The 19,353-nt window shown below is 34.2% G+C and overlaps 1 long non-coding RNA gene across 1 annotated transcript in view; it reads right to left on the minus strand.

Annotated features, from left to right (window-relative positions):
- The window catches only part of LOC147584255 (uncharacterized), a 113,452-nt gene that overhangs the window by 63,728 nt on the left and 30,371 nt on the right, over positions 1 to 19,353 (minus strand). The gene's annotated exons all lie outside the window — the stretch shown is intronic.

The raw sequence follows: 19,353 nt of genomic DNA on the forward strand, positions 1-19,353 counted from the left end.
AAGCTGCTTAGTTTTGATTTTTAAATAAATAGTGATTTGAGTAGTAAAGAAAAATTGGGTCCAATTTCACTGGCTTCATAGTGCTTTTTGACTAGTGTTCTTCATTCCATTTTCTTTCTTTCTTTTTTATCTTTTGTTTTTTTTTTGACCCCTTTACCCATTTCTCTCAACCCAGAGCCCTACCTGTGGCAACCACAATCTGTTCTATGAGATTTTTTTTTTTGATTCCACATAATTATATGCTACGTATCTTTCTCTGATTTATTTCACTTAGCATAATACTGTCAAGGTCCATCTATGCCATTGCAAGTGGCAAGATTTTATTCCTTTTTCGTGGTTGAGTAACATTACACTGTATACATATACACAATAATTTCTTTTTCCATTCATGCATTGATACTTAGGTTATTTCCATATCTTGGCTACTGTAAATAATACTGCAATGAGCATAGGGATACATATATCTTTTCGAGTTAACGTTTCATTTTCTTTGGATAAAAACCGATATAGGTAGAAATACTGGATCATATGGTAGTTCTATCTCAATTTTTTGAGAATATTCAAAAAATTTATTACTGTTTTTCATAGTGTCTATACCAATTTACATTCCCACTAACAGTGTGCAAGCGTCCCTTTTCTCCACATCCTTGCCATCACTTGTTACCTCTTGTCTTTTTGATAATAGCCATTTTAACAGGTATGAGGTGATATTTTATTATGGTTTTGATTTGCATTTCCCCAATGATTAATAATTTTGAACATCTTTGTATTTACATGTTTTGGCCATCTGTCTATCTTTTTGGAACAATGTCTATTTCTGCCCATTTTTTAATCTGATGTTTTTTGGTTTTTTTTGTTTGTTTGTTTTTTGTTTTGCTATTGAGTTGTATGAGTTCTTTATATATTTTGAATATTAACACCTGATCAGATATATGATTTGCAAGTATTTTCTCCCATTCACTAGGTTGTCTTTCCAATTTGTTAAGGGTTTCCTTTGCTGGGCAGAAGTTTTCAGTATGATGTAGCCCCACTTATTATTTTTCTTCTTTTGTTGCTTTTGATTTTGGTGTCAGATTTGAAACATCATAACCATCATGTCCAGGTGCTTACTATGTTTTTTTTTTTTTTTTGTAGGAATTTTATGGTTTCAGGTCTTACATTTAAGTCTTTAGTTTATTAATTTATTTTTTAAATACTTATTTATTTATTATGAGAGAGCAGGTACATGCATGGGTAGGGGTGGAGTAGAGAGAGAGGGAGAGAAAGAATCCCAAGCAGGCTCCAAGCTGTCAGCACAGAGCCCAATGAGGGGCTCGATCTCCCAAATGAGCAGTGAGAACATGACCTGAGTCAAAATCAAGAGTAAGTTGTTCAAATGACCAAGTTACCTAGGTGCCCTTAAGTCTTTACTTACTTACTTACTTACTTACTTACTTATTTATTTATTTATTTATTTATTTATTTATTTATTTATTTATTTATTTATTGGTTTGCTTTTTCTTTTTAAAGGTTTTTTTAAGTTTATTTATTTATTTTGAGAGAGAAAGAGAAAAAGCACAAGGTGGGGAGGGGCAGAGAGAGCAGGAGAGAAAGAATACCATGTGGGCTCTGTGCTTTAAGCACAGTTGGAGTCCCACATGTGATTTAAGCACAGAGCCTGCTGTGGGGCTCAAACTCAGAAATCATGAGATCATGACCTGAGTCAAAACCAAGAGTTAGACACTTAACTGACTGAGCCACCCAGGTACCCCAAGTCTTTAATTTATTTTAAGTTAATTTTTGTGTATGGTGTAAGATGGTAAAATTTCATTCTTTTGCATATGGCTGTTCAGTTTTCCTAATGCCATTTATTGAAGAAACTGTTTTTTCCCCATTATGTATTCTTGAATCATTTTTTTATAAATTAATTATATAGGGGTGTTTTTTTTTTTTCTTGTCTCTCTACTCTGTTCCACTGATCTAGGTCCTTTTTTATGTCAATACTACACTGTTTTGATTACTGTAGCTTTGTAATATAGTGTTAAACCAGCTGCTGTGATGCCTCTAGGTTTGTTCTTTTTCCTCAGGATTGCTTTGTCTACTCAAGGTTTTTTTGTGGTTCTATGGACATTTGAGGATTATTTGTTCTATTTCTTTGAAAAATGCCATTGATATTTTGATAGGGAATTAACTGAACCTATATAGATTGCCTTGGGTATGTAGATTGCCTTGCCTATGTATATTTTAACAATATTGATTCTTTCCATTTATGAGTATGGAATAATTTTCCATTTGTATCTTCTTCAATTTTGTTCTTTAATGTCTCACAGTTTTCATTATACAAGTCTTTCATTTCCTTGGTTAAATTCATTCCTAGATATTTTATTCTTTTTGATGCAATTGTAAATAGGGTGTTTTTTAAGTTCTTATTCTGATAGTTTGTTATTAGTATATAGAAATACAACAGATTTTTGTGTATTGATGGTGTACCTTTCAACTTTACTGAATTTGTTTATTCTAATGTTTTTTTAATGGAGTCTTCAGGGTTTTCTACATATAGTATCATGGGATCGGCCAATAGTGACTGTTTTACTTCTTCCTTTCTAATTTGGATGTTTTTTATTTCTTTTTCCTATCTAATTGCACTGGCTATAACTTCTAATACTATGTTGAATAGAAGTGGCAAGAGTGGGCATCCTTATCTTATTCCTAATCTTAGAGGGAAGTCTTCTAGCTTTTCACCATAAAGTGCAATATTAGCTATAGGCTTTTCATATATGGCCTTTATTATGTTGAGATATATTTCTTCCATACTCACTTTGTTGAGAGTTTTTATCATAAATGGATGTTGAATTTTGTCAAATGGTTTTTCTGCATCTATTGAGATGATAAAATGATTTTTGTCTTTCATTTTGTTAATGTGGTGTTTCTTTCACATTGACTAATTTGTGGATGTTGAACCATTCTGGCATCCCTAGAATACCACTTGATCATGGTGTGTGATCATTTTAATGTATTGCTGAATTCGGTTTGCTAATATTTTGCTGAGGATTTTGCATCTATGTTTATCAAGAATATTGACTTTAATTTTATTTTCTTGTGGTATCCTTGTCTGGTTTTGGTATTAAGGTAATGCTGGCCTCATAAAATCTACTGGGAAGAGTTCCCTCCTCTTCTGTTTTGTTTTTTTGTTTTTGTTTTTTTTTTTTTTGGTGGCATTTGAGGATTGGTATTAATTCTTTGAGTGTCTGGTAGAATTCACCAGTGAAGCTGTCTGGTCCTGGACTTCTGTTTGTTGGGATTATTATTATTATTATTACTGATTCAATCTCTTAATTAATGATTGGCCTGTTCAGATTTTTCTATTTCATTATGATTCAGTCATGGTAAGTTGTATATTTCTAGGAATTTACCCATTTCTTATTGGTTGTCTAATATGTTGGCATATAATAATTCATACTAGTCTCTTATAATTGTTTGTATTTCTGTGGTATCAGTTGTAATCTCCATTTTCATTTATGATTTTTTTAAGTCCTCTTTTGTTTTTTCTTAGTGAGACTAGCTAAAGGCTTGTCATTTTTTTTACCTTTCCAAAGCAGCAGCTCTTAGTTTTATTGATTTATCTGTTGTCTTTTTTTGTATTTCTCTTCTAATCTTTATTTCCTTTCTTCTACCAACTTTGGACTTATTTGTTATTCTTTTTCTAGTTTCTTGAGGTATAAAATTAGGTTGTTCATTTGAGACTTTTCTTATTTCTTGAGGCAGGCATTTATTGCTATAGACTTTCCTCTTAGAACTGCTTTTGCTGCACCTCACAAATTTTGGTATATTTCCATTTTCATTTGTCTCAAGGTATTTTTTTTTTATTTCTTTTTATTTATTCTTTGACCCAATGGTTGTTCAGTAGCATTTCAATATCCACATATTTGTGAATTTTCCCATTTGTCATGTAATTAGTTTCTACTTTCTACCTAGTTTCTATTTCTAGTTTAATACCACTGTGGTCAAAAAAGACTTTTGGTATTATTTCAATCCTCTTAAGTTTACTAAGACTTGTTTTGTGGCCAAAAGGATAATCTATCATGGAAAATATTACATGTGAACTTGAAAAGAATGTGTATTCTGTTGCTTTTGGGTGGGATGTTCTGTATGTATCTGTTAAGTCCTTTAGTTTAACATGTTTAAGGCTGATGTTTCTTTATTGATTTTCTATCTGAATGATCTATACATTGATATAGTAGGATATTAATATACACTACTATACTTGTATTGCTGTCTATTTTATTTCCCCCTTTATAGCTGTTAATGTTTGCTTTATATATTTATGTTCCATGTTGGGGGCATAAATATTTATAAAAAGTTATATCCTCTTGTTGGATTGATCTTTTTATCATTATAATATTCATCTTTGTCTCTTGTTACAGTCTTTGTTTTAAAGTTTATTTTTTCTGATGTGAGTATAGTTATTATAGCTTTCTTTTAGTTTCCATTTGCATTGTTTCTTTTTCCATTCCTTCACTTACAGTTTGTGTGTGCCCTCATATCTGAAGTGAATATCTTGTATGCAGTATATAGATGGATCTTTTTTCATCCATTTAGCCATTCTACATCTTTTGGCTGGAGCCTTTATTCCATTTAAATTTAAACTAATTATTGATAATTATGTACTTTTTCTCCTATTGCCATATTGTTAATTATTTATAGGCTGTTTTGTAGTTCCCTTGTGTTCCTTTTTCTTCTATTGCTCTCTTCCTTTGTGGTTTGATCACTTTCTTTAGTGGTATATATATATATTTTTTCATTTTATCTTTTGTATATTTACTATAGGTTTTTGCTTTTTGGTTACTATAGGCTTACATTAATAGCTTGTTATCTATAAGAGTCTGTTTTAAGTTGATAACAACATAAGTTTGATCCCATTCTAAAACTCAACAGTTTTACTATACTACCCTGTGTTTATGTTTTTGATTTCATATTTTACATCTTTTTATCTTGTGTATCTCTTCAGTAATTATTGTAATCAGTTATTTTTACTCATTTATCATTTAACCTTCTCCACAAGTGATTAATCCATTTCTTTACTATATATTTACCTTTCCAGTGAGATTTATTCTTTCATATGTTTTCTTGTTACTAATTAGTGCCTCCCCTCCCCCCCCCCCCCCATCCTGGCCCCATCAGCTGAAAGGAATCTCTTTAACATTTCTTGAAGGCCAATTTAGTGGTGATAAACCTCTTCATATTTTGCTTTTCTGGAAAACTGCTTATTGCTCCTTCAATTCTAAATGGTAACTTTGCCGAGTAAAGTATTTTTGATTGGAAGTGTTTATTATGTCAGCACTTTGAACATATCTTGCTACTCCCTTTTGGTCCTGCAAAGGTTCTGCTGAAAAATGTGCTGATAGCCCTATGTGGCTTCCATTGTACAAAACAAGTTGATTTTTTTTTTCTTGCTGCTTTAAATATTCTTTGTCTTTAACTTTTGACATTTTAGTTATAATGTATCTTAATGTGGGTCTCTTTGGGTTCATTTTATTTACAACTCTCTGGGTCTCCAGGATCTGGATGTCTTTTTCCTTCACCAGGCTATGTAAGTTTTCAGCCATTGTTTGTTCACAAAACTTTCTGCTCCCTTCTCTCCTCTTCTGCTTCTGGGACCCCTGTAATGTTATGCAGATGTTAGTCTGTTTGATGTTGTCTTATAAGCCCCTTCAAATATCTTCACTTTTTTTCATTTTTTTTCTCCTTTTGCTACTTTGATTGGGTGAGTTTCACTGATTTGTCTTTTAGTTGATTTATCATTTCTTCTGCTTCATCTAGTCTACTGCTGAAACTCCATTAGTGTATTTTGTAGTTTAATTATTGTATTCCTCACCTCTGTGACTTTTATTTCATACTTGTTTATATTGCTCATCCTTTGTTGAAGTTGTCACTGTGTTTATGCATTCTTCTTCCCAGTTTGGTGAGCATCTTTATGACCATTACCTTTATAAGGTAAATCACTTATCTCCATTTTATTAAGATTTATTTCTAAAGTTTTATCTTCTTCTTTTATCTGGAACATATTTCTCTGTTTCTTCATTTTTCTTCACTCTATATTGGTTTCTATACAGTAGTTAAAACAATCACTTCTCCCAGTCCTGAATGGGTGACTTTATGTAGGAAATGAACTTTGTCATTTAATCTTGCCCTCACTCTTTGTTTTCTCTCAAACTTTTAGGCTGTCCAAATAGCCTTTTATATTTTTAATAGCTCCCAGTAGTTTAGGATGGGCTAACACCAGCCAGTGTCCCTAAGGGGAGGATCTCAGCACCTAGATTCAAGCTATTTGGAAGCCAGACCCTTAGGCGGTAGTTTTTAAAAGTATGCAAAAATATATGTACTGTGGAACTGTTAGTGTAAGCCCCATTGCCATGGCAGTATGGTGGTGTTCCCTGAGTTGCAATCACCAAAACTCGGGCTCAAGATGAGTATATAAGCTCTTTTCTGGAAGATATTGGCAAGCTGGAGCAAAGCAGAGTTTCCAGTTCAAGGTAGAAACATAGGAAGATCCTGAACTCAACTCCTCCCCTAGACATACTTAGTCTCTAGGTACATATAAAACAATTTCCTCTTTAGAAAAACAAAACAACCACCCCACCCCCCCAAAAAAAAGAAAGAAAAAAAAACCCTAAAATTGGTTGAGTGACAACTACATACCAGAGAAACAAGAAGAAAACTACATCGAAATGGTTGGAGTGTCTGGGACACATTTCTCACCCTAAACCACACCCCCAGTCTGGCAACCCACAGCTTTGAAAAATCTCAAAACCCGTAACTTCTTTCTGAGAAGCAAAGAAAGGGTTTGAATCCCACATTGAACATTTCAGCTTTTAGGGCCTGCACCAGAGAAACAAGTCCCCAAAATATCTGACTTTGACAACCAAAAAGGCTGACATCCTAAGACCCACAAGCTTGTAGCAATCTGGGAGACAGCTCTTAAAGGGCCCCCCTGGTCAGACTTATGCACTCCAGGGCCCAGCTCGAGGTAGGTGATTATATCCAAACTTAAAGTGAAGAAGGCTCACCTGCTTATATTAAGCATGGGCCTTAGGGGCAGGCATTGAATTTAGTACACACATCTAGCAGCCTGCTGGAACACTGTGGGGATAGAGACTGTTGGATGCCATCTTCATGCATTCCCTTTCTCATGCTCCAGAACATCAGTACCTCCTGGGAGGAGCTTTTACATGTATGTTCCTGGTGCCCTAATCTTTGTGGCTTCTACTCAGAGGACACATCTTGACTGTCTGGCTCTAGAAACCAAAGGAGCTTGTGTTCCTAGTCCTGTGGAACTGTAATAATAGGTGCCACTCAGAAATGAGCTCATACCCTTGTCTGGTACACCCATTTTTTGCAGCTGCTCCTGGAGATAACTTTGTATCACCTAACTCTGGCAGCCAATGGGGTTTATGCTTATGGGTCCCATTGGGCTGTTACCACTAGACCTCTTTCTCTAGTTCTTAAATAGCTACCACCCCAGGGGAGAGCAAGAGGCAACAGACCTAAGAATCCTGTCTTTTGTGAAGAAGGCTAATCATCATGGCTGTGGCCTGAGGGGCAGCCTTCTAATTAAACACTCATCTAGGGACTGACCTTAATCCTTTCCAGAGACTTCAGATGTAGGTGCTATCTTCACATTCTCCCTTTGCTGCACTCCAGAGTACTAGTGTCTCCTGGAGGGGAGATTTACACGTGGTTAGTGCCCTGGTTTTTACATCTGGTGCCCCAGTTTTTGCAGCTGCTCTCCAGAGGATGCCTCTTGATCACCTGGCTCTGGTAGCCAGGGGAGCTTGCAAACTTGGGTTCCACAGGACTATTCCAACTGGAGAGATGGTTCTTAGCAGGCTGTTACCCTGGACAGACAGCAGACTGGGGCACACCTCTGTCTTTCTGTGACAGAGGCCTCTTTGACCTTCACTGACTTCATAGTACTTTGTTGATTCCTGTCCTTAGTCAAGTCATTTCATTTTTATGTTTCTAATTTTGGATTTTCTTTTTCTTTCATGATATCATCCCGTTAACTTTCTAGGCTTGTTTTGTTTGCAAAATCTAATTTTTAAAGTTTTGATTGTCAACAGCTTAAAGACTTTTTGCTTAAACTCTTCCAATGAATTTGCAACATTTTAATCTCTTAGTTCCACAATTAACCCTTCCTTTCACTTCTTAAGCAATCTAAAGAGCTAGAATTTGTGCAGGGTCTATAGAATGCCACAGCTGTTCTCTAATTCTTTTCCAATAGTTAAGTTCTACCAGAGTTTGAAAACCTCTCCAAGATGGAATGCACTTTGCTTCAGTCCAGTTAGATTATAACAATCATTTCAAACCACATATTTCTTCTTGACTTAGAATAATTTTGCTTTGAGAAACAATGAATCAAAGAAAGCTTAAAATCTGTTCTTAGGTTCAACTTCACTGGGTTATTTTGGTGCAAAACAATTGACATACGTCTAATTCATTCGTTTCATTTTGTTGTTCTAATTGGTACCATAATATTAGCTTAATTTCCTTTAAAATTTTTACTTTATTGAGGTATAATTTACCAACAATAAAAATGTCCAGTGATCTTTACTTGCTGCTTAAGGTCAGATGTCCCACTAGCATAATTTTCTTTAACTTTTTTTAACATTTCTACTAGTGCAAGCCTGGTAAAGACACATGTTCTTAGTTTTCTTTCTCTGAAAATGATTCTAGTTCACCTTCATTCTTGAAGAATATTTTCAATTGATGGAGAGTTCTCGGTTGTAGTTTTATTCTTTAGGTACATTAAAGATGCTATTTCCTGTCTTTCAGGCTCCAAACTCTCTGATGTGAAGCTTGTGGCCATTCAAGTCTTTGTTCTGCTGTGTATAATCTTGGTTCTCATTCTCTGCTGCTTTAAAAAATGTTCCTTCATCTTTAGCTTTCCACAAATTCACTTTAATGGGTCTAGGTATGATTTTTTTCATATTTTTACTGTGTAGTGATTTGAACTTCTTACATTTATAAATTCATATCTTTAACTAATTTGAAAGACCATTAGACATTTTTTTTCTTTAAAAATTCTTCTAACTTACCTCTCTCTGCTCTTCACATTCTAGTTACCTTTATGATACTGCCCCACAGAATTCTGAGGCTTTTCTATTTTTACAGTTTTTCTCTCCATTTATTAGAATGGATTTCTTTTGATTATCATGTCCATAGATGGTCTCTTCTGTCATTTTTGTTCTGCTATAAAGCCTTTCCAGTGATTTTTTTTATTTCATACATAACACTTCATCAGTGCAAAATTTCCATTTGCTTTTTTATGTTTCCCATTTCTTTGCTATTTTCCATCCTTTATTTAATTTGTGAATATTTTCCATTATCTCACTTAATGTAATTAGAATATTGCTTTAACTTTCTGTGTAATAATTCCAACATCTGGGTTATCACAAGGTTGGGCCCTATTGATTGCCTTTCTTTAAGACTTGGTCACACTTTTCTGGTTCTCTGTATGTTGACAAATTTTGGATTATATTTGGGCATTGTGAATAATACACTGTGAAGACTCTGCAACCTGTTATATTTTCTTTCTCCAGTGTCCAAAAATTTAAGTAGGAATCTGGACCAATTATAAAGAATGCCTCATTTGTTTCCCATCTCTCAGAGATCAATGTCTTCCATTGCCTGATGTCCAATGTCTTGAAAAACATTGTTTTGAGTAATTTATCCAGTTTTTTTGGTTGTTTCAGGCAATAGGGTAAATCCAGTCCCTGTGATCACACCTTGGCCAGAATTGGAAGCAAATTCCATGGCATTTTAAATTTCTTTTTGCTACTGAGATATCTGTAATTGTGAGTTTATGAGTCACTTATTTTTTAAGTACCATAACAGTGGCAATAATTCCTTGTTACATAGACTTCTAGAATTCTTGGATTGGAGAATTTTGGTTAGGCAGTACCTGGTTAGACAAGAAGAACCAGACCCTTTTCTCTTTAGATGGAAACAGCAAATTTCCCTGGAATTCTTTTTTTTTTAAAGAATCATTCGAGTAGTCTCTTCTAATTTCAGCTAGGTAAAGACAAATAAATGAGGAACTTTCTGTTGACTTAACCTCCTGGTTCAACTGATGTCTTTGCTAAACAGTTGTTGGATTGTGTATGTAAACCAAAGAGGTGTAATCCTGGGGTTCCCAAGGACATCACTGTGGCCTCTGTAGATATCTACATATTCAAGGGCATCCTTGAAGCAGTAAGCAAGGCCATGTATGTCGGGTGGGTGGGTCCAGTATTAAAAGGCCAAAATCATGTTTCAGTGACAGAAGAAATGGCAGCAAGTATTAGGACCCATCTGTGACCAGATCTTATTATTTAGTTCATTCTCTCCAGAATTTATAAACAGGGGTGGGAATTGGATTAGCATTCTCTTAAATGAGGAAGAATTTATTTTCTATTATTTTTGAGAATGTCTTAATTTCTTATAAAAAATGAAAGATGGTTAGTACCCTAGGGAAGAATGTAATATTGTGTATGTGTAATATATTTTGTGCAGTTTTGTAGATTTACTGAGAAATGAATTTTAGCCTAAAAGAAATGGTATTTTCTCGAGAAAAATTTGGTATATTTTATTGGAATAATTTTCTTCAGGTTACAAGAACAAAAACACATTTATGCTCTCCAAAGTTATAGGATGTATTTTAAGAACATACAGGGAAGTAAAGAAGCAAAGCGGGGGTCTTCAAAAGATTGTCTCCAGGAAAAGAAAAGCTTTCACTTCTTCAGTAAGTTGGTCCATGCCTTTGTGTTCTACTAACCATTCCTTGTAATGTTTCTAATTCATCCAGTATGGGGTAAATTTCCTATTTGGGATTTTCTTTTGCCATTGGCTCACTAACAGACAGCTACCATTGACACAGACACCAATTGTTGTCCATTTTTTTGAAATCATATGTCAGGATATTGGCTCCCAAATTATAAAGCATGTTACTTAAAGAAAGGGAAATATGTATGACTGATTTTTTCAGATGAAGTTTGGAGCCTGGTAGACATTAAATGTTTTGTTTTGTTTTGTTTTGTTTTTAAATACAAGGGTTACAGCTATCCACCTTTGTTGCTGATTTAGTAAGAGAAGGGAAAGTAATAAAATTTTGGAGTAGCCTGGGTATATTTTGGGGCTTAATATTTTATACTTTATAAGGTAAGTTCATCCATGAGACCATCTTTCTGTCTGAGTTTGAATCTTGACTCTGCAACTTATTAGTTGTATTATTTTACCTCCTTACATATCAAATAGGGTCTATTGCTCTCTGCCTTATGGAGTTATGAGGATGAAATGAGTTAACGGTTAGCACTTAATTTTTTGTTGTTATTATCATGAGGTAAGTTTGGGAAATGTATTTTAAGTTTCCTTACAACCAACTGAGAATTGGCAGTTTTCCACAAATTTATGAGGTTTATAGAAATAAATCTCTATATTTACTATATAGGTATATATTTCACACATGCATTTTGGTATTTTATCTACATCTATACTTCTATTTCTTTATCTGTATCTTCCTCTTGGAATTATTTTGAAGGTCTTTGAAAGGGAGAAGCTGTGTTTTATTAATATATTCCTAGTGCATAACATAGTGTTTAAAGTAATACATAGTAGTTGAGTTGTATGGAATTTGAATGAAAAGAAGAAATAATGTTTTGAGTCTTTGTGTGTTTGTTTGTTTTCTCCTGCTTGTAGAGGCAGCTATGCTATGGTGCAGTGAATATGAACTTAGAAACAGAAATTCTTCTTTTGAGCCTTTTGTTTACCAGCTGTATATCATGGAGCCCTTTAGTCTCTCTGAGTTCATTTCCTCATCTTTACAGTGGGGAGCTAATACCCTATATAATCACAGTAAGGATTAAAATGAAATTAAATGTGTATGGAGCAACTCACATGTTAGGTATGGTTATTGTTATTTTGTTACCAATTATTGCCCTTTCTTTTGAACTCTAATTTTTTGGAAGATATGAGGAAATGTTGCAAGCTTCTAAATATTTCTCAAATTTCCAGGGCCAACTAACCTCTCAGTCAGGGTATTTTCTTACATTCTGTTATTTGCCCGACCTGTGGCCTATCACTTCTGGACTTAACCCTCCAAACATGACTTAATGCAGCTGAGATTAGCCATTTCTAGATCTTTCATCTCTCTATACCACCCTGTTCTGCCACCCAATTTTATATCTCTCTCTTTGAAAACAACATGGACCCAAAGAGATGTGACCAGTAAATCTGTGGTCATTATTTTATGTAGATCCTGTCTTGTCTCTTACACAGTCATTCTTTGTCTAGCCTGGGACAGACAAACCTCATTTCATTTTAATCTGGTTCTGCACATGGAATGAAAGCTACATTCTGAGGGGCATCTGGTCCCATTACAATGAGAACAAATAAACTATATCTAGCCAGTTACAAATGCCATAAAAAAGAACAGGATATTTCTCAGGCAATGCTCTTTTTGTCACTCCCTAATGTGGTTTTTATTGCACATTACTTTTCTCAGTTGTAATTCATTTGAGCCTTTGCCACTAAGAAAAGATCAACTGTCATGGCATACATTTTTTTTTTAATACTGGAGTGTAAGGGGAAATCTCAGCAATGCTAGACTTCTACATTGAAACTTGGAACAAAGAAAACAGTAAATGCCCTCTGTTGGTGAATTTAAAAATATTGTCACTTGCCTGCAAATTTGTAGGACAGACAGAAGAGTTGGCCAAAAATGGTCACTTAAGCAGTAGATATAATGGGTTTCTAATGACAGTAGTTTTGACAAAGAAAGAATAGGTATTCTTTCTTGAGTAACTTGAAAGACTGCTTATAACTCCAAGACCTAAGTGCATATTGAATTTATGACTACCACAGGTCCATCCTGAAGGGGAAATGACCTCCCTAGAAGCCTAGGGGAAATGATTTTCTAGCCTTCTGTTTTAGAAAATAACTCAATTTAGAGCTTTCCAGTAAGGTTCACACTAATTAGGGTAGAGGAATGGCATCTTACCCTAGATACAGGAAAAGTAAGTCAATGAATGTTATCCTCTGATTATTCTTTAGGAATTAAATTAATAATTTATTTGGTATTATATAAACATAGTAATAAATTATATATTTCTATATATCAGAGCTGGCCTCAAGCAAAACTTTGTATTATCAAGTTTTTAGTAAATAAATTTAAAAAAAAGATGGCAAAATCTTGATGGTTTCATGCACTTCATTTTAAGACAGTAAATCTGCTATGAGGTTATATAAAATTCTAGTAATTTTTCCTCAGATTTCATCAAAATTTATCTTAAGGGCATAAGATTTACTCTATGACTCTGAATATTGAAATTGGAGTTTTAAGTTGAAATATGGCCTATGAGGAAATGGTTAATCACTTTTATTAGGTCTTTTCAAGTGATAATTAGTGAAAATGTTTTTAAAAAATTATATATAGATGTCCCCAGGATGTTCTTATATTTTTATAAACATCCCAGAAATATGACTCTATCTCATGATAAGGATGTCATAGAAAAAATATTTTATTTTTTTCATAAGGCTTATCGGAAATTATAATACACATTTTTGCATTACAGCACCTGTCTTGAGAATTTTAATATAGAACCAAATAAACTCAGCTTTTCAATGGACTGAACTGTCATAAAGAGACTTAACTGGATCTTTCAGCGAGGAATTAAGTGCCATTTGGAAGAGGGCATTTAACTTTTGTTGCCTTTGGATTCAATCTAAATACCAATTCCTTCTATGTGACTTTGTGTCTTTCAGACCTCCTTACTTGCTGTCACTATTATCAGAAATCTAATTCAGACTTTCATCCTATCTCATAATGGCAAAGTAAGGCATCATCAAGGTTATTATCTTGTGAACTGTATATGGTTCTTTTGCAAATGAAACATTGAACTGCATAGACTGGCTTGAAAAAAGCATTTAGTGATTATTACTGGTTTTTAAGACACTCTTAGAAATTCTAGAAGTTGGTAGAATTTAGATTCAGATATGTGGGGATTTGTAGGTAAGTTTATAATGATTTATTCTTTCAATGATTTCTGAGGTATGAGCTGGGTATAGGCCAGATTCTACAATTGAAACTGTGAAGTAAATCAACATCTAGTGCCTGGGGGATTTTCAATTACCTTTTAGCCATGCACTCTTGGATAATTGCAAAGTAAATAAATCACCTGGTACCCCCATATGCTCAGGGTCCCGAAGCTCAGAGCTAATAACGTTCTTTCTAATGAAGCTTGGGCTTTTTACCAATTAATTGTCTAGCAATCCTTTTAGGTTACTGCATGACCATCTTTTTAAAACCTTTTCTGAGGGACGTAGTTATTTTATAAAGAGACCATGGTACTCATACTATACATGATGCTTGAGAAACACTGGGGAAATGCATATAATAGCCTTTACTAAATATAACATAGTATAAGGATGTAAGGATCTATTGTTATAATTTGACGTTGCTGTGGTTAATATTTAATTTCAATCACTTATGAAAACATGAAAGCCACCTGCCTGGTTTGGAATCTATAGGCTTTTATCGACCTGGATCTGTCCCAGCGTAGTCTTTATTAAAGACCGGGCCTGCCAGACAAGAAGAGAGGAGGGAATAGAAGCTACTTTGGCTGACAAACAGCAGTGCAACTTCTCTCTGCTGCCCACCCTTGCATGTGCCAAACAGGGCCACTCTCACGCATTGTGCTCTATATTTATTTACTAGTTGATTGACTGGTAAGTTAATCCATTTTCCAAATAAATTTTTAATTTTTTAATACTTTCCAGTTTTCTGCCAAGATTTTTCATTCTGTCATCTTTTCCTACAAAGTCTTTAACATGCTTGTAACAGATGTTTTAAAATTCTTGCCTGCTACATCAAACAGCTGGGCCATTTGTGGAATGGCTTCTATTGACGTTCTTTTTATTTTGATTATGGATCAGATTTTCCTGCTTCTTTGCATGTCTAGTATTATTTGACTATATACTGGATATTATGAGTGTTATGTTGTAGAACTCTGGATTTCATTATCTTTCTCTAAAGGTGTTGAGTTTTGTTTTGCAGGGCAGTTAAATTGTTGATGAATCATCTCGACCTATGGATAATTAGTTTTACTTCATGTTAGTGTGGGTTTTTGTTATTTTTGTCCTTAGTTATAGGGCATAGTCTTTAATCTTACTCTTATTTCTAAGGTATGGCCCTTCTGAGGAGAAAAGTATGAGGTCTTTACCAAGCTTGAGCAACCTTAAAAATTAAACTAGGCATCCCCAGAATTATGTGGCTAATGAAATACTGCCTTCTACCTACTGCTGTCTTTTGGGTTGTGACATATATCTTATATATAAGCAGCTCCACAGTCAGCCAATAATAATTTGAAAGAATTTTTATGCAAATTTCATACTTCCTCTCTGTGGTTGCCTCCCTTCCAGAATTTTCATGACAGCCTGATCTATTTCTCCTCAGCCTTTTAGAGCTGCTGTTTTTTGTTTGAGCTTTACCATACTGGACTCCATGGCAAATTGGGAAGGGCCCGCAGGGGAGCAGTGTTTAAATTGGGTGCTCATTTAATTTGCTTCCCAACTTTCAAGGATTGTATTCCCTCCAATACTGTGTGTGTACATATATGTATGTACGTATGTATACATATACATACATATACACACAATGCAACTTGCCTTGCAAGTTGTACATACATACATACACACACATATAAATATATATACACATATACACACATATATATGTACATATACACATATGTAATATATATATATATTTTATATGTAAATAACATATATAAAGCATATATATTATATATAAACAATATATATAAAGCATATGTATAAACATACCATATGTATTATTGTTTTATACATTGTTTACATGTATAATATATATGGTTTATATTTTTCACACATATATGGTGTGTATATATATATTATTTACATACATGTTACATATATATGCTTTGTATATTTATGTATTATATATGTATATAGATATGTATATATGATTATATTTTTTTCTCATCGTTTATATTAATTATTGGTGGGAGAGTTAGTCTGATGCAAGTTATTCTTCCATTACTGGAAGAGAAATATAAACTTAAAAAAATTAATGTACATTATATATACCCATGCACAGAGTGAACAGATACATGTAAATGCCACTCATACAGTGCTTTTTGTGGGAGGGGCATTTTATTAGCTAAACATTTATTAAATACTCCATGCTAGATAGAGTACCTGGACTTTTATATTTATTGAAAGATGTTTAAAAATTACCAAACATTTAGGGGTGTCTGGGTGGCTCTGTTGGCTAAGTATCCAACGTCAGGTGAGGTCATGATCTCATGGTTTGTGAGTTTGAGCCCCACATCGGGCTCTGTGCTGATAGCTCGGAGCCTGGAGCCTGCTTCAGATTCTATGTTTCCCTCTCTCTCTGCCCCTACCTCACTCTTTCTCTCTCTCCCTCAAAAATAAACATTAAAAAATTTTTAAAAATTATCAAACATTTAGAATAGAAAGAAAATTATAAAGCATCACTAAATACCTATCAAACAACTTCAATAATTAGTGACACATAACTGATCTTGTTTCTCTTATATCTCTGCTTACTTTTTTTGTGTCATTGCATTATTTTAAAGTCAATTCAAAAAATATTATTGTATCTTGAAATTCTTCAATATGAGTCTCTAAAATATGAGGGATTCTGTTTCACTTATTTTTAACATAAGCAAAATATTATCAGAGTTAAAAAACTACATTAATTCCTTAATGTTATCCAGTGTTCAATTATCCTCAATTTTCAGGGAATTTTTTTTTTCTTTTGCAGTTTTCCTCCTACCTTCCATATTTTAGTCCATATGTTATCATTCCCTTTTATTTTCCTTGAAAGTTTTTTATGAAGAAACTGTCCAGCTGCCACTTAACATATTCCTCTGTCATATATTTTACAAACTTGAGGAAGATTTAGAGGGGTGAGCAGATTATGGATGAATTTTTGGCTGAATATTTCATGAGAATCATGTGCTTTCTTTTTTGTATCATATCAGGAGGTCTATACTTTGTAGGTGTCTCTATGATGTAATATTAATATTGGTAAGTAGTATCAGGTATTGTCAGCCTGATTCAAATCCTGTAGATGTATCAACAGTTTTTGATCCAATTATTTGGTTACCATTAACAATCACTACCTAGGAGTTCCTTACTTTATTCTGTCCTAATTTACTCTTCATTTATGTACCAAGGGCCCACAAAAGTCATAATGCTACTCTGTTTTAGGTACTAAACCAGACTCTGTGATCCTTCCTTCACAACCACCTTTTCCCTGATTTCTTCTACTAGAAAGATTGACAGACTAGAAGATTGCCTTTCCCAGATTCTCTTGCAGTTAGGAGTAGCATATGTTCAGTTACAGCTAATAGGATATAAAAATAGCTCACTAACCATGTGTTTCTCTTGAAAGTAGCCTGAATACACCAGGCTATGGCATCGTGTTTGAAATTCCTCTCCCAATATTTAATTCCTATTTATATCTTATTGAGTATTCTGGGCCCAACTTAAGTTTCCTCCACATTCTTAAAATCTTCTCAGGCTACAGTGATATTTTTTCCCCTTTGAACTATGTGGGTTTACCCCTAAGGTTATGACATATAATCTCACTTAAGGATATAATGTGTATAAACTTGTTAGCATTGTACAGGATAGGAAAGAAGAAAATGAACTGTCTTAAAATGTTACTTGCTTTTGAATATGTATATTTTAAATCTCCTTATCAAGGGTATAAGTATTTTGAGGAGCATCTTATTTTTCTTGTATACTCCATAGTGTACATCACTACATAACAAATACTTGGTAGATAATAAATGAATTCTCAAGGACGGTGGTTTTTACAACAGAGTTTGGGAAACTTTTTTTTTTTAATTTATCTTTTTATTATATTTTTAACGTTTATTTTTATTTTATTTTGTAGAGAGATAGAGTGCAAGAAGGAGAGGGGCAGAGAGAGAGGGAGACACAGAATCTGAAGCAGGCTCCAGGCTCTGAGCTGTCAGCCCAGTGCCCAATGTGGGAGTTGGACTCGTAAACCACAAGATCGTGACCTGAGCCGAAGTTGGATGCTTAACCAACTGAGTCACCCCCAGGGTTCAGGAAATCTTGCAGATCCCTAAAACACTTCTAGGGGATCTAAAGGTTGAAAATAATTTTAATAATAATATTAAGATATTATTTGCCTTGGTTTGAATATAATGTTATTTTTCAGAAAATATGCCATTTATAGTAATGTAATGGGTTTGTTATGGTTATCTTTAAATATATAAACAAATATGTAATTTTAGTTTCTCAGTTCTCATTTAGATTATAATAAATATTGATAGACATAATCCTTACCAAAAATGCTTTTTGAGGGGTGCCTGGGTGGCTTTAGTCACTTATGCCTCTGACTTGATTTTGGTTCAGGTCATGATCTCATGGTTTGTGAGTTTGAGCCCCCCATCAGGCTCTGAGCTGACAGCATGGAGCCTGCTTAGGATTCTCTCTCTCCCTCTCTCTCTGCCCCTCCCCCGATTACATGTGCATGGGTGCGCATGTGTGCACACGCACTGTCTCTGGAAATAGCCTTGATAATTTCTAAGAATATAAAACGATCTTGAGTTAAAAATGTTAGAGACTTGTTGCTCAAGCAGAATTTATACTTTTTTTTTTTAAGTTTATTTTCTTTATTTTGAGAGAGAGAAAGAGTGAGCAAGGTAGGGGCAGATTGAGCTCCCATGTGGGGCTCGATCTCAGGAACCATGAGATCATGACCTGAGCCAAAATCACAGTTGGTGGCTTAACTGACTGAGCCACCCAGGTGACCCAAGCAGAATTTACACTTTGCTGTGGATGTTCAATTTAGGAAGGAGAGAAGACACAAGACAGGGTGAAAAGGGAATGATGGAGATACCATCAGATGCATTTATTGTGTAAAATAAATATTGTTTAATGCATTGGACAGAAAACTCAGCAGCTTTCCCTTGAATGAGGAGACAATATGGAAGTCAAAAGTCTTACACGTAGGGAAATGAAGTGTAGAGATTTGCAAAATGCTTCCATCCTAACCAAGAACATGCTACTATTTGTCAAGTCATATGCTGTATATTTTTAGCTATTTCTATGGATTAGGAATTTGCATGAATGATTTTCTGAACCCTCCAGATCATGATTTCCATCTTTAACTTGTTCTTACTGATAAGTTACACAATTCCCTTCATTTATCAGCTTCTTACACTATTTTGCCATTTCAAGAGCTGAAATATACTAGTGTGTGTTTTAAACACTGACACTGATAATATCTAACATTTGTTT

The sequence above is a fragment of the Puma concolor genome, chromosome A1 (assembly GCF_028749965.1).
Source record: "Puma concolor isolate L17-30 chromosome A1, mPumCon1.1.hap2, whole genome shotgun sequence".
Classification (NCBI taxonomy): Eukaryota; Metazoa; Chordata; class Mammalia; order Carnivora; family Felidae; genus Puma; species Puma concolor.